The 15,211-nt window shown below is 40.5% G+C and overlaps 1 protein-coding gene across 2 annotated transcripts in view; it reads left to right on the top strand.

The window, feature by feature from the left end:
• SAMD12 (sterile alpha motif domain containing 12) overlaps positions 1-15,211 on the top strand; it is a 176,813-nt gene that overhangs the window by 71,319 nt on the left and 90,283 nt on the right. The window lies entirely within an intron of this gene.

The following is a 15,211-nucleotide window of genomic DNA, read 5'->3' as shown; positions in this document are numbered from 1 at the left end:
ACATTTCAGTGGAATATATTGATATACAAAGTGTGTAAGACTCTTCAGTAGCTGCTAATTGTGACCTTGCTAACTCTCTTGAAGTTCAGGCAGCCAGATTTGCTGCTCTGTACCTTTGTGGAATAGAATCAGAGAATCATTGAGATTGGAAGGCAGCTCTGGAGATCACCTTGTCCAATCCCCTGCTTAAAGCAGGGTCAGCTAGAGCCAGTTGTTCAGGGCTGTGTCCCATCAGTTTTGAGTATCTCCAAGAACGGAAACTCCACAACTTTTCTGAACGTAAGTTCTAGTCTTCTAGTACACTCATAATAAAAAATGTTCTTTAAGTTTCAGTGGAACTTCCTGTGTTTCAGTTTGTGGCCCTTCTCTCTTTACTTCTCCCATCAGGTGTTTACACACGTTGAAAACCTCCCCCTGAGCCTTCTCTTCTCCTGGCTGAGCAGTCTCAGCTCTGTCAGCCTTCCCTTATCTGACAGATGCTCCAATCCATTAATCCTCTTCATGGCCCTTTGCTGGACTTGCTCCATTATGTCCATGTATCTCCTGCTCTGAGGATCCCAGAAATGGACACAGTACTCCAGATGGGGCCTCAGCAGGGTCAAGCAGAGGGGAAGAAGCACCTCCCTCGGCCTGCTGGAAACGCTTTGCCCTAATACAGCCCAGGAGGCTGTTGGCCTTCTTTGCTGCAAGGGCATGTTGCTGTCTTACGTTCAACTTGGTATCCTCCAGGACCCCAGGTCCTTTTCTTGCTAAGCTGAATAACAAAAATGTTTCCTATGTCACTATGAATGGACCTTATGCAATCTTCGTTTAAGTAGCACCTGGCTGCTGAGAGCAGATACAAGGTATTGAGGACATGACTGGGAGTGCCCATGGCTCATTGTATGTCGCAGAAAGAATCTTGGCCTGCCTGTCTTCAAAGGTCATCAGAAAATTGCTTGGGATCAGGCTAGAAATAACTTGATTTAGATCAGCTTCTTATGCAACTGTGCTCAAGGATTTGTAGTTGATAATTCAATCTATAGACAGCTGTGATCCTACTTACCATCCAGCTGATTTACTTCTTGGGTACTGACAGGATTTCACACTGTCAGTGCTCACGTGGTGCACAATGGATTTCTTAACCAGGGAAGCTTTGCAGTCTGTGAAAACTGCAGAAAATAACTTGTTCCAGTGGGAAAAAACCAGAAGAACACTGGTGAGGAAAACCAAGCATAATGTGTATTGTAAAGAGAACTCAAAGGAGAACATTACAGAAGAAATGTAAGTGAATTGAGCAAAGAGTATTTACAGATCAGGATATTTGTTTTAGAATTTTAATTATACACTGGAAGATAAATAACTTCTTAGTGTCTGTTGTCACTCTCTGGGTTTGTATTGCTATTCAGATCTTGCTATGTGAATACTGTTATTTGCTAGAGTTTCACAAGACATGCGTCTACAACCCAAGAAAGAGTGTTAAGCTTAAATGTTTATTTATTATGTAGAAACAAAAATTGTATTTTGTGCATAGCCAAAACTACGTTTGAAACTAACCCTGAAATGATTTGGCTTCTGTACTGAAGACTGAGTGTAAGCTAATGAATGGAGATGAAGATAAACAATTTAGTACTTGACTAAGGATTAAATTTGTGGCTCAGTGTTAGTGCTCAGAAAACATTCTCTAGACTCTTGTGGTTTAGGAAAGTTTTGCCAGGCTGAAAATTATGTATTTCTTTTCTTTGTTCTGTGTGTGTAAACCAGTGGAAAAATGATTTTGTGTATATGTGTCTGAGCTCTGATAAGAGTGGCTGCATCTTCACTGAAACTGTCAGAATAATCACTCTTTGCACTAGGAAGGTATCTGGCCCTAGACTTAACCAGTGTGTCACTGACACCCTATGCACATTCTGTGAGTAAAAGCACTGCGCTTAAACAGTGTGTCATCTGCTTTTTTGGTCTGCTTAGAGAACTAGTCTTCAGTAGTACCATAGGAAATTTCTGTGATGATAGTTGCCAGTCTTTTTCCTCTGTATAAATTATTACATGCAAATTGTTAATAAGGGTTATAATATATTCACTAGCCACAGTTGTTGCTTTTTCTCTAGTCTGATTTTATTGGTTGATTAGTGCTTGTTCAACTCAGTGCCTCTTTACCAAAAAGACTTAAAGGTGGATCATGTCATGTGTTTGAATGTGTCCTCTCCGTATACTCTTTCTTAAAATCAAGGTGTAACTGAAGATTCATACGTAATACGAGGCTTTAACATTTGCTGTTTTGAAGTGACGCAGACTGTCTGAAAGAGAAAAAAATTATAGTAGAAAGAAACCCCATGGAAGCTATGGGAAAGACGGTATAATACAAAGCAAAAACCCACCTATTTCCGGAGGTTTGGGAGTTTACAAGTACTTGTTTGGTTTATATACATTTCTTTTTCTTTCTCTTACTCTTTCCCATGCTTTTTTCCAAGGCCTTTTGGAATGCTGGATCTCATGCAGAGATAAACAGCCCCCCCAGTACTGCTGCCTCCCTCTTGTGCAGACCCCAATAACCTGATCTCCTCTGAACTGTCTCTTCCAAAAACTTCATCTGAAGACCACAAGGACCTGAGAACCACCTATTTCACTGCTAGATGGCTGTGAATGTGAAATAACCTCATTACTGAACTTGTTTCTCATTTGAATTAGTTTAGGGTTACCTTGCAGCACTTGTTTCTTATTTTGCCCCTTCCTGCTAGATCAAATCAAATCACATTGGGAGTGGGAGAATTGTTCTGCCATTTTAAGATGTTGGTGAGGTTCCTCTCACAAGCAGCTCTTAAGTATTGCTATAGTCACTGGAAGCCATCCATCAGCTGTAGCTCAAATTAGCCAACTCTATTTTTGTTAATTAGTCCCTAAACTATAAGCTTTTGGAGGCTGAGAGAGTATTTTGGGAAAGTGTTGTTATATTCTTGCTTTGCTCCCAAGCTCCTTTCTGAGCAGCCAGAGAGAGAGCAACACGCACAGATGCCATTGTGCCTAATGCAGGAGCTAGGTGCGATGTTCTGGATTGCAGACTGAACTCCTGAATTACCATCCAGAAGAGTGTCTTTTGTCGTTGCTGAAAATGCCTGGAGGTGCCTCAACATCCTAGTTCCCTCTTTATTTTAGCCGTGAATTTACCTCGGTGCCTGGAGTTGCTTCTTTATGCATGCCCAAAATCATCCCAGTCTGAGCAGAAGGGAAAATAAATCTGGCTTCCCCCTCAGCCTGAGGGCTTTGAAGTCCTGCCTCCAAGCTAACCACCTGCCTGGGCAGTTGGTGCTTTCCCTGACGTGCAGGGAAGGGAGAGCTGTGTAACACCGACGCCAGGACGCTTCCCCAAGGGCAGGAGTGGGTTCTCTCTGTCTGGTCTTGGAAGCAGTCTGGGAGTTGGCAGAGGTTTGTTCCCTTGCATCTCGCGTACTGCTTCCCGAGTGCATTGCAGCAAGGTCAGTGCAGCCTTTCCTTGGGAGTCCTGGGGCCGCTGGCTTCGAGGAGGAGCTGGGCTTCAGCATATTCCCTGGGTGTTTGGGGATGACGTGTCTCCCTCTTTTTGGGAGAGCTCCCTTGCTATAGTAGTTGTTTTTATAAAAAAGATCACACAATGTCTTCCTGCACTTTGTAGGGGAAAATGAGCTGTTATTTTTCCTTGGGAGTGAGACCCAAAGCCAGAGCAGTGGTCTGGGCTGCATGTTCCATTTGGACCACAGTACCAGTCTGCAGCCTCTGGTAGGGCTCCTGTAAGTTAGTGTTACATTATTATTATTATTATTATTGGTCCTACTTCTATATGCATGGTGGAATGTCTTGCTGAGTCAAATGCATGGGGTACAGGAGGCAGAATTTAAAAAAATAAGGTCTGGATTCTGTTATAGGGACCAGTTGCTTACAAATTAGGTATAACAAGTCATTGCTTAGGAGTCTGTTTTATTTCTGATCCAAAATTACCGGTCTCACAATATTCTACAGGTTGAGTGTAAATATTAAATAGGAATAGGCCAGCAGAATAAAATCCTTATGTCCTGATTCTCCTCCTCACAGCTACAGTAATAAAGGTTGGAAGAAATGCAAAGGAACTCTGCAAAGTATGTTGTACTACTACACAAACAATGTAGCAACAGATTAGTGTATGTATCTGTAAGACTGTGCATGTAATTGAGTAGAGGTAATTCTTAGAATGGGAAAATTATCTTCCTCTAGGTTATAAAATGGGCAGCATAAACTGTAAGTTAAGGGCCCATCAGAGGTGCTGTGTGCAGCTTGACAGGTGCCAGGCTTCTAGTTAAAGCCCCCAAAGAGAAATGGTAGAGCAAAAAGTGCACAAGGAGAGATGAGGCTGATTCTTCCTTCGGGTTAGGACAGTTGAAACAGTCTATGGTGCTTAACCTATGAGCATGCTGCTTTTAATTTTCCATTTTTATTAACATGAATTATTAACATCATGAATATTAACACAAAACCTTTCTCAATTTCATTTTTTATTAAAAAAATGAAGGGCAAAGCTGGTACAGGCATGGAAGAAAGCACCACTGAAAGGTGCTTGGAGATAACAATGTGGAGCAGGAGGGAGGTAGGGGTACTGGTTGGGAAATGTTGTAATACTGTATGCATCTCAGCATTGACGTATGAAAGCTTATTTTAATATTTAATAAAATTTTAATTTTGCTCTTTTTAAAAAAAACCCAACAAAGTAGTGATTGGAAAATCTTGCTAGAAAATGTAAGTTCTCAAATTCTGGTCCACTGGAACCTATGATGGCCACAAAGCTTTTGTAATGCAGTACAGTAAGCTGTCTGGTCACATTATGTATGTCCTCCTTGCTTCGCATAAGTTTGGCATTAACAGAAACTCAGAAAATGAATTAAACATGTTCTAAATACTGCTGCTTTTTGTAGGTTTTTGCCTGAATGCTGTATGGCAGAGTAATCAGGAGAAAGAAGGGACGGTTTTTCCCAGCATCGCAGAATGAGTGAGATGGCCCCTAAGATCACCTTCCAAAGCATTACAAAAACAAGGAACATACGGCATATAAATGGATTGGTTTTCCTCATCCTTCCATATATTACATACTGAAGAATTGTGTCCTTTGGGTTATTGATTGGATTGACTAGTAGCAAATTAGAGCAAGCAGCAATATTTACTGTCAATTTCTGTCCTTTGAATGGGGGAGGCAGGTTCCCAGAGCCTGGTCTTCAGCAACATGAGTGTTTCATACTAGTGCAGTTCAAAGAGCTCAGTGGGTACATTTGTGATAGGAGCAGGTGTTCTTACTCACTTAATTGAATGGCAGCTTTTTTTGAATTCACATGTGTACTTCACAGGGCTTGCCTCCTTTGCCAGATGCACACACCAGGTCTATTTCTAGGCAGAACTGCAGAATCCCTTTTGCTTTAGAAATGTCAGAAGGTAATACAGTCCTCTGTGTAATTTCAAGGATTTCCCAGTTCCAGTTGGGTTGAGCACTTCAGCAATGAGTGCTGGGTTTTTTTGTGTGTGTGTGTTGTTTTTTTTTTTCTTGTGGTAATAAATGATCCTTTTTTTCCTGAAGAAAACTGAGTTTTGTAAGGTCCACCATTAGGAGTTACAGGAAAGGTTTGAGTTTGCTGTAAAGAGTTCAGTTGATTCTAATGCTTTCCAAATTGGCTCTCCCTTTCCTAATCTGTTCTGTGTAGAAGCTGTGCGTTATAATATATGGATGTGTGTTTACTCCTGAATAAATTAACAAGAGTTTTGCCAGCAGGCATAATCTAATGTGATTTTTTTTTTTAATTAATAAAGAAATGGAATATGTAATGCATAATGGGTTGCACACTGCGCAACATTAGATTAACTATGAATTGAAGAACTGTGTGTCCTGCTGATGGTGGACAAAATCAGAGGTGTTGACAGATTGAGTCACTCCATCACAAACAAAAAAGACCTTGAGGTTGTTTATTTGAATAGGAGGACCATAAATCTAGCACACAGATACAAGCAAACAATAGTCCTGGATTTTGTTTCTTAAAAAATACAATGTGCAATATAATAGAAGTCCATTATTATATGTCTTTATATCTTTATATATAGCTGTAGATAATATATAATTATGTATGGCCAGGAAGTAGGTTGGCAAACATATATACAACAAGCAATGTGGATTTATAGACTGCCTGCTAAAGGTTTACATTTATCCTTAATTTACTTTGTGGGTCCTATCGGGTCCTTCCTGAGAGCACTAAAAATGGTTGTCTCACATTTTACAGTACATTTGAAAAGTGGTGTAATATGATTTGTGCCTGAATTTATATTTCAGAGGGGAATTCAATTTATTACTATTTCCTCCTATTAAAATCATCAGGTCCTGAATACGTTCAGCTGAAAAACAGGACTGTCTAACAGTCTTTTACTCATGACTTGTAAGGAATCAATATAGTTCCCATCAGTACAGTAAATTACTTACTGAACCACTTCCAGTAATCACAATGCACAATTTCTCATTAACCCCTTCCCTTCTCTGTATAGAACCAATACTGTCTCAGATTAAAGTTATTTTGGAATATATTTCTAAATTATTAGACACTTGAGTAATTAATTAAAAATTTGATAACTAAGTCTGTTACATATCTGTAACAGTTCTGTTTAATAACTTTATCAACAATCTGGATGAGGGGATCAAGTGCACCCTCAGTAAGTCTGCAGATAACACCAAGTTGGTGGGAGTATTGATCTGCTTGAGGGCAGGAGGGCTTTACAGAGGGATCTGGACAGTCCGAGGCCAATTATATGAAGTTCAACAAGGCTAAATGCTGAGTCCTGCACTTGGGTCACAACAACCCTGTGCAACACCACAGGCTTGGGGAAGAGTGACTGGAAAGCTGTCTGGTGGAAAAGGACCTGGGGATGTTGGTCAACAGCCGAATGAACATGAGCCAGCAGTGTGCGCAGGTGGCCAAGAAGGCCAATGGCATCCTGGCTTGTGTCAGAAAGTGTGGCCAGCAAGACTAGGGAAGTGATCGTCCCCCTCTACTCAGCACTGGTGAGGCTGTACCTGGGAATACTGTGTTCAGTTTTGGGCCCCTCGCTACAAGAAAGATGTTGAGGTGCTGGAATCTGTCCAAAGAAGGGCAACGAAGCTGATGAAGGGTCTAGAGACCAAGTCTTATGAGGAGCAGCTGAGGGAATTGGGGTTGTTTAGTCTGGAGAAAAGGAGGCTCAGAAGAGACCTTATAACTCTCTACAACTACCTGAGAGGAGATTGTAGTGAGGGGGGGTGTGTTGATCTCTTCTCCCACGTAACAACTGATAGGACAAGAGGAAATGGCCTCAAGTTGCACCAGGGGAGGTTTAAATTGGATTTTAGGAAAAATTTCTTCACCGAAAGGGTTGTCAAGCACTGGAACAGGCTGCCCAGAGAAGTGGTAGAGTCACCATCCCTGGACGTATTTAAAAGACATGTGGATGTGGTGCTTAGGGACATGGTTTAGTGGTGGGCTTGGCAGTGTTAGGTTTATGGTTGGACTTGATGACCTTAAGGGTCTTTTCCAACCTAAATGATTCTATGATATAAGGATGTGTGGTGCTCCCACACAATTAAAGTATACAATTAAATACTTTCTTGAAAATGTGTGGTTGAGTCAAGGAGCAGGAATTGCTTGGTTTATTTATGCGAGGAGCTGGGAGTCAGGAGACTCTCACTTCTGCAGAGGGATTTTTGTCTTTTGCATGCCTTTTCAAGATACTTGGGCTGTTTTGAGCTGCTTGGCTGGAAGATAGTATCTATCAGGAAGAGAGTAAGGATACTTTTTAAAATGCAGTTCCTAAAATGAATATTCAAGATCCATGCTCTGTTAACTCACCGTCTTTTGGTATTTTTACGTGATTTCACCATTACTGCAGGTTTGTTTCTTTCAACAGCATAAATTCAACATCATTGTGACTGAGCAAATGGACATGCTTGAGCCTGTGTAGCAGGGTGTAGTAGCCCCAAAGATAGTGGTGGCTGGGGAGAAGCAGCTGGGGGTAGCTAGCTGGGAGAGGTCCTTGGGAAGAGCTGGGGAAAAACTGAGTGCCAGAAAGACATCTCCTAACCTGGTGCATTTTTGGAGACCATTGTCGAGCAGGAGATATATAGCTCAAAGGACTGTGTCAGAATTAAGAGAATAGAAAATTACATCCTTATTTGATGAAATATGGAGGGAATTGGGAAAGGCAGTGCTAAGGTGAGAGGAAGTTATGTTAAACTAAGTAGTCTGAGTTAAATAGCTTCACAGATATATTACTGACTACTTAAGTTTTTCAGAAACAGACAAATTTAGAAACAAAGTAATGTCGTGGTTGTTGCTAATTTTGTGTTTGAAAAAGCAGCTAAGTTAAAGATTGTGTTGAGTTACTTTTCTTTCATATCCTGTTCATGCTTGTGGTTCAGAAGTGTGGAGGAAGGACAGACAGGTGCAAGAGAACTGCGACCTGAGAGGGCTTTTATGGAAATAAATTGTTCTTATTGTAGATTTATTGGCAGCAGTAACAATAGTCATCACTTCCTCATGTCAGAGCTTTAAACAGGCATGATGTGAAGATAAAGGATGCAGATAATATTCAGAAAGTGCCTTTGTTTACATAGCTGCTTTTTTGAGCTTGATCAGACATTAATTGAACAATATGACAGTGTTTTCTTTGAGAAACTTTATTGTAGAGCTGGCCTTATCCAGATCCAGCAAATAATGAATGAGAAAGAGCCAGCAAATCATCTTATTCTTCTTTGATGATGTTAACAAATAAGGATGTGTCCAGAGCTAATTTGATACATGAGCAAATGCCTTCCTGTGCTTTCCTGCACTTCCACTGGAGCCATACTGGAGTCACAGGCCTCTCCCATTCCTGTGACTTACCACAAAGTAATTCCTATGGCTCTATGGAGGTTTGTTGCATTTGTTAACAGGATGAGAAAGCACAAGAATGTTGGCTCTGATGTTGAAGAACTTCCTCAGTTTGAGATCTCCAATATTCATCAAGGCTAAATAGTCTTCTTTGCTCCTTCTGGTCCCTATCATTAGAATTTATTGTTCCCTCTGCTTTATTTCCCTGTCAGTATCCCTTGTGTCTCCTGTCTGCCAAAGTTGGTCCCAATTGAGAGTTATTCATTGTGTCAGAAGTACAGGCAGCCACCAATAGCAACTTTGGGAGCTAATTCTCCTTCATCTAGGCTGACAGCTGCCATTATGCTAGTAGGTAGATCAATAAAGCATTTGTTGGTATCGTGAGTCTGATGAAAAATGAATCCATTTTTGGTTTTGAAGCAAGTAAGTCTTCCCTGATTAGTGAGATATTAGATAGCTGAAGTGATGCAAAGAGGGCGATAATGCAAGCTGCAGTTTACCAAAAGTCTGCACCAGTCTTAGGGATAAAATGATTAGTAAGATGAGCCAGATCTAACTGCTTTTGCAAGAAAAGCTATAGATTTGCCACAAGGCATTGATGACAAAGTGGCTGATGTGTCTGGTTGACTAGCGATAAGACTGGCATGAGAAGGAGGGATGTGGTCTTAAATTCTCATGTGGAAAGCAGAAAATCTAGGACTGTAGAAGATCTGATGGGTTATCAAGAAAAGCGTCATAAAGTCATATCAATTTGATTGACTTCTGGTTTGGGCTTCTTTTACAAGATGTTTCTGAACCCAGCATCCTCAGTTGTACTCATGTCCATTTGTTTTCTTTTCAACTTAGTTCCTTAGTTTAATAGTTGCCTTCTCTTTGCCCGATGTTCATCTCCCTCCACTGCAATCATGAGGCCATTTTCATTCTGTGGGTGACTATTCTTTTTCTTGCCTCCTCTCACAATTTCACCATTCCTCACTATGAAGTCATAGCCTCTCTTTCTGCCTGTTCTTGTTTGAATTCTTTCCTGAGTATATGATTAGAATTTTATAATTGTGTCTCACCAGCACCTGAACAATGATATTAATGTCTGTTTCTCTGTCATGGAAATTTCTTACTTGATAAGTCTTAGGAGGCTTGTTTTTAAGCACTGTAGTGAAGAGAAGCCAACAATCAGCCTATATAAGAAAGAGGAAAGCTGTGATCAGACTATTTCAAGTAGAAAAATGCAATGAATTAGAATTATGAATATGTCTGTGGAACTAAAGAGATAAATACAAAAGCAATATGTTTGAAATTGTTCTACCCTAAAACTAGAGAAGCACATTATTATCAATTAAGTAAGAATATCCTGTTGTGTCAACAACAATTTAAAATGGTGTTTGCAGCATTTAAGTATAAACTTGAAAAAGCTTTCATCTTGCATAATTTAAGGGCTTAGTGAATCCCATGTTCCTGTTTTTCTAGTTTTGTCAGCTGGATCCATCCAGAAATATGATCAGAAGGCATATGACTGAAGTTCATAAATTATGGGAGCAACAGATAAGCTGAATGTTCAACTGTTAACCAATTACTGCAATGCAAGAACTAGAGAACGCTTGAAGCAATTAGTAAGAAATCAATATAAAATAGACAAAAATGGGCAGTGAGGTGCTGGAATTTGTTTCCTCAGGAGGCTGCAGAGGCAGACAGTATCAGGAAAATTAAAAAGACAAATTTATGGATATCAGGACAATAAGTAGGTGCTAAAAATACTGTACTCTCTAATAACCCTAGTATAACAGTTCTGGATGCTGGCATAGTACAAAGGGAATGACTTCAGAAACTAGCCCTCCTAATAGCTCTCCTGAAATTTATCTTCTATTGTCACTCTGAATACAGGGCTGGGTGAGCTGTGGTCTGGCCTGAGGGCATTTTTTCATGTCCTTGTGTTCTCCGCCCTGTTCCTTTTTTCCTAGATTCTGTGCCTCACGTTAAATAAACTGAATATCTTGTCTTGATATTCAGGTATACCTATCATATTGTACTCAGAAGACAAGATCACCTTTCTTGGCCATATTTCACACACATCATTTGTTTCCACCAGTGGTTTATCATTTTCATCAACTTTAAATTAGTCATAGTTTTCTTTGGGGTTTTGTGTGAATCCAGCCTCTTACTAACTATCTGCTCTCATTTCCCTGTATTTCTTCAGTTCTTTCTACATGGTTAATAAGTCCCTTCTTACCTATTCATTCACCTCCATTACAAGTATACTCTCAAGGCTTGTCAGTGGTGTCCCTCTAGATGTCTGTGAACTGGCAGTTGGCGCAGCTTCACAGGCTCAGGGAGAAGAGCAGTAAGCTATACCAGTGCAGGGAGGTACGAGCATTTTTGATTAGGTACATCAGATTGTGCCACATTCTTTGCTCTGGGGCCAATGCCAACCTCATTGGACCAATGCTTGTAGTAATGTTCTGTGGCATACAATGTTTCTCCCTCCATTCAAATTTTCATCTAACCCCAGCTTGATCAAATGAGATCTGCAGCAGCTAAGTCATATTAGAAAAAATTAGGCCGTCAATCCATTATTAAGCTGAAAAGTATTTTATATTCGGTGTCTGCCCTCAGGGTGTCTCAACATTCCACGGCTGATCTGTCCTGAATATGAATCACAGAATCACCTAGGTTGGAAAAGACCTTGAAGATCATCCAGTCCAACCATTAACCTAACACTGACAGTTCCCAACTACACCATATCCCTAAGCGCTATGTTGACTCTACTCTTAAACACCTCCAGGGATGGGGACTCCACCACCTCCCTGGGCAGCCCATTCCAATGCCTAACAACCCGTTCTTTACAGAAATGCTTCCTAATATCTAGTCTAAACCTTCCCTGGCACAACTTGAGGCCATTACCTCTTGTCCTATCTCTTGTTACTTGGTTAAAGAGACTCATCCCCAGCTCTCTGCACCCTCCTTTCAGGTAGCTGTAGAGGGCGATGAGGTCTCCCCTCAGCCTCCTCTTCTCCAGACTAAACAACCCCAGTTCCCTCAGCCGCTCCTCGTATGACATGTGCTCCAGACCCTTCACCAGCTTCGTTGCCCTTTGGAGATGCTCGAGTAATTCAATGTCCTTTTCGTAGTGAGAGACCCAAAAATGAGAGGGCTGGGGTTTAGGTGCTAAAAGACGTGTACAGATACTGAGGGAGTTGTGGGTTTTTTTAAAGCATTTGGTTTCCAGCCTTGCAATTAGCTAGAGCCAAGGCCCAGGTGTTTGTGACTGCAATCTTTATGGTTCTATTGGTCAAGGTGCTTTTGAAAAAATCTCCTGGTCTCTTTTATGCATGTCGCTGCTATGTCTAGGAGGTAGTGCCAGTTCTGTAGCATTCAGAAAATTTTCCGAGTTGTAGGTAAAGTTCCTTTTCTTGTGTCCTAGCTAAGATCAGTGTGAACTCTTAGAAAATGTTACATTTGTGACATGTTCTGCTCTTGATAACATATTCTATCCAGCACTCTCTGAAAATTAAAAATCTATCCCCAATTTTTACTGTATAGCTGTCTCTTTTTTAACTGTGATGCTTGCCAAAATGACCATCTTTTGTGTATGCTTATTAATTGCCTCTTCTCTTTTTCACAGACAATAGATCTTTCTATGAGATCCTTCATGCAGGTTGTTTCACAGAATCACAGAGGTGTTAGAAGGCACCTCTGGCAATCATCTAGTCCAGCCCCCTACTGAAAGCAGGGGCAACTATAGCAGGTTGCTCAGGACCTTGTTAGTCAGGTTTTGAATGTTTCCAAAGATGGAGACTCCACAACCTTTCTGGACAACTGGTTTCAGTGTTCAATAACCCTTACAGAGTTCTTAGCACCAAATGATAACTCTTTCAGATATGTACAGTACGGGAAAGAAGACAGCAAAGCATCTCAAATCATTAGCTGATTGTCAGGACCTTGGCCTTAGTAACTAATTGGCTTTGGTGACTGATCCAGGCATTGGCATTATCATTTCAAAGGCATGACTTAGTACCAGAATAAAAAATTATTCCAGTTCTGACTTGGATGATGTTCTGAGTGTTGAGGGAGAAAAAAGTATGGGGAGGATTGAATTTTCTTAGTTGAGGTCACTTACTGCATTCTTGAAATGCCACATTTGGATGTTTGCATTCTTGCCTCATCACTGCCTCAACATGTCACTTTGGATTTGGTGCAAGAAAGAGTTAATTTAAGGCAACTTGTGCAAGCTGCTGCAGATAGTATGAGTCAAAGACAATTTTTTCCAATGGCATTGTGCTTTGAGCCTAAGCTGCAGAGGAACTGGCATGCCAGGAGTTGAAAAGAGACGTCTCTGTTTTGTGCACATTCAACTTCCAAAGGCAGTGACTAGGGTAGAAAACCGATTTGAATATGAAATAAAGAGTTGCCCAGAGGAAGTAAAAAGTAATGACTATATCCATGCCCAAAAAGAGGTGGAGGGCTCTGGATGAGGTGCCTGGCCTTTGTCCATTCATACTACTGTTGCTGACTCCCTGCCCTAAGATGATATGCATGTTGGCACTCTTTAAACTGATGACTTGTTTATTTTTTTTTTGCTTTCAGTTGCTAGACTGGCATTACAGACCATACTCTTGTACTGCTGTACTTCCTTTATAAATTGCTTTAAGATGTTTTGGTGTGATAAGACGATATAAAAATTAAAGTCATTATTACTGTCTGGATCACCAGGGGAATTGGACAGCTGGCATTGATCTGTCAGAGACTAATTTCCATATTTTTTTATTACATTAACCCATAAAATTATTCTTGTTTTGATTTCAAAGAAAGTTACCCTAATCAAAAGGTCATCCTCCGTAGCATGTTGTACTTGAGAGACATGGAAGGGCAGAAAATGTATGTACCCTGTCATTTTTTATCTGATCAATGACATCCTGCTTTGTTAATAGTAATATCCCAGTATTTTACATTGCATCATATCAAGATCCCACTACCTGTTTCACAGAAGCGCTTGTGAGTGAAATCTAGCAGTCAGTGAAGGGTATACTACTAACTACTTGCTTTAGGGCAAATATTATGCACCCCTTTAAATTCTTGGCATTTATCCTAAATTTTTTAATTAAAATAATCATAAAAATTCTGTACTCGTTGCTGGTTTGTAAGGAAAGAGATTGAATAAGGGCCTTATCTTGCTGTGTTGAGTAACACTTTATGAGCTAAATCCATCCAAAAGCCACAGTAGCACAGACGCTTCTGTGTTGCAGAGGGAGTAACTTGCTCTTCGCTATCTTCTGATTTCAGAATAAAGCCTGAGAAATCAAAGAAGGGACTTTTAGTGCTTACAGTCAGAACTAGAGGAGGTAAAAAGTTGAGTCTGTTTAAAAAAGTGAACCAAATTATATGCCATTTTCCAAGGTAGTATCAGTGTGACTCCAGTGTGATCTGCTGGTATTGACCAGGGCACCTTTGGATAGCAAATGTATACACTGGGAATCAAGTAGAGGGCTGCAGGGCACTCCTCCCTGTACTAGCTCAGTGGTGAAGACCAAAGAAAGTAAGTTTTGGTTTTCTTCCTAAGGTCAAGCTCTGCTTGATGCTTTGGCTCTCTGCTTGGTCCAAATACTTTCTTAGTGTTGGCTCAGCCAGTGTGCTGCCTTCCTCCTGTTTACTTATAGCATAGCGATACCCAAAAGACCAGAGTCAGAATTCCCCTAGCAGAATCTGGGGAGTGTGGATTGTTTGATTTTATTTTATTTTTTTTTTTTAAACTTCTACAATCTCTGTGGGGACCATGGGTTCAACATTACCCTAATTCTAAAGATAAGTCACGAACTGGGAGTGATTGCTTGCAAAGAGCATAGACTCCTTATAGTTGGGCAAATGTCTTTTTATAGTTGGGCAAACATCTTTTTCAGCAATGATTTAGATATAACTGACAGTGTGAAGGGAAATCTCTGGCTCTTTTTTCTCTTCTGCTGTGACAGATTACTGTTGAGAGGGATTTGGAAGGCTGGACCATGAAGTCCAGGGCTCTCCTGAGAAATGGTGCTATTATTCTGTAGACATATCAGAATTACAACAATATTAATCCTCAGTATATCTTAAATTGATTAAATTGGTAAAAATTACTTTCACTGGTGGTTTCTTGACAGTAATGTAGGTGCTTAAAAAAATGTGAGGGTCTATTTAGTCACCTGGACCAACTGTAGGCTTATAGGGGATATCCCACTTGTGGGAGACCAGCTGGCACTTAAGAACAGCAATTGGTTGTCTAAAATGGCACAAGATACCTATTTTACATGCCTAAATGTCTCACAAAGCACCAGAATGACACAGAAAATCAAAATAAAAGGGAGGATTGGAATATAATCTCTGACAGC

This window comes from Strix uralensis, chromosome 1, assembly GCF_047716275.1.
Source record: "Strix uralensis isolate ZFMK-TIS-50842 chromosome 1, bStrUra1, whole genome shotgun sequence".
In the NCBI taxonomy this organism is placed as follows: domain Eukaryota; kingdom Metazoa; phylum Chordata; class Aves; order Strigiformes; family Strigidae; genus Strix; species Strix uralensis.
This window is presented reverse-complemented; position numbering and strand designations above follow the sequence as displayed.